Genomic DNA, 1,461 nt, shown 5'->3' with positions numbered 1-1,461 from the left:
GCCGGGGACCCCGGGCTGGGCCCAACGACCTGGGCTCGGAGGCGCCCGAGCGTGCGGCGGGGCGCGAGCCGCCGCCTCCCGGAGCCTGAGAACCCGCCCCGCGCGCCGCCGCGCCGGCCCCGGCGTTTCTACGGCAACGCGGCGCGTCCCCGCGCTCGGGGCCTGAGTCGGCGGGAGCGCGGCCAGGGAAAGCCGGGGGGCCCCGGCGCCCGCCCCGAGACCCGCCCGCGCCCTCGGCCCGCGCGTTCCCTCCCGCCGCGTGCGGTTGGCACAGCGCCTAGGCCGGTGCCCGCTGCTGGGCCTTTCATCTTCGTCGAGAGCCGCGCTCGCCAAACACCGCCTCCGGTCCCTCCAGCCGGGACTGTGGGCAAAGGAGCGAAAAGCCAATCAGCCGGTAACTGGGAGGGAAACGTAAAAGGAAAGGCCAATGGGGTCCAGTTTCTGCTGACGCGCCCTTTAGCTTCAGAGCATATGCTCAGCGTGTCCGCGTCCCTGTGTTGAATCTGAAAACGTGGGCTCTTGGAAGCTGCCTTTGGTAGGAGCGCTGCTTACCGTCTCATCCCTAACTTTTCACTTATTCAGCAAATATTTGTTGAGTTCCTATTTTCTGGAAAAGATTGGGTTAGACACTGGAACTAATACAAACAAAGGTAAGAAGAAAGGACCCCCATCCTGACGGACCTTAGCGTTCAACGAGGTGACAGCCACTTAAACTGTTGAACAATATACTCTGAGATAAATAACAAACGGGAGGCTTTTCTTTTGCCTTTGAACAAACCATGTTCTTTGGGTCTTCTGACCTTACCTTGTGCTGCTCTTCGAAGTAAACACTGTTAGGAGGAAATTCAAGCTTTCTCTCTCTCTCTCTGTCTCTCTCTCTCTCTCTCTCTCTCTCTCTCTCTCACACACACACACACACACACACACACACACACACACACACACCTCACGCTTCTGTCTTCCCAACAGCACGTTAGGGCCCTCTTCCTTGGTAGTGTATTTTCTGGATTTTGTGCTGACTCCCCCAGTCTAGACTGAGCTCTTGGAGGTAGAGGAAATGCAATTTTGGTCTTGTATTGTCAGTGCCTTAGGCTGATGAAAGTTTGTTTTGGACAAATGGATATCCCCAGTCCTTTGTTACCTCTCTTATGGAACTCCCCTTCTTCTCCTATGTTACCTGTATTCCTCTCTTCTCCCCCTTGTATTCATTCGGCAAGTTATCTATCCAGGACCTGTTGTATTCCAGATAGTGTGCTGGACTCTGAGCGTGGAGTAGTAAACTAAAATCAGAATAGTCTTTGCTCTTGTAGAGTGCACAGTCTCCTCAGAGTGATAGACACTAATCAAACAAATACTTGTAAAATTGCAGTTGAGGTATGTGCTACTGTATCTATTTTTTGCTGTATAACAAATCATGGCAGAACCTTGTGGCTTATGATAGTCCTTTAGCTAACTCAGGAT

The sequence above is a fragment of the Panthera pardus genome, unplaced genomic scaffold, assembly GCF_024362965.1.
Source record: "Panthera pardus isolate Hobbes unplaced genomic scaffold, ASM2436296v1 HiC_scaffold_7, whole genome shotgun sequence".
In the NCBI taxonomy this organism is placed as follows: domain Eukaryota; kingdom Metazoa; phylum Chordata; class Mammalia; order Carnivora; family Felidae; genus Panthera; species Panthera pardus.
Note: the sequence above shows the minus strand (reverse complement) of the source record.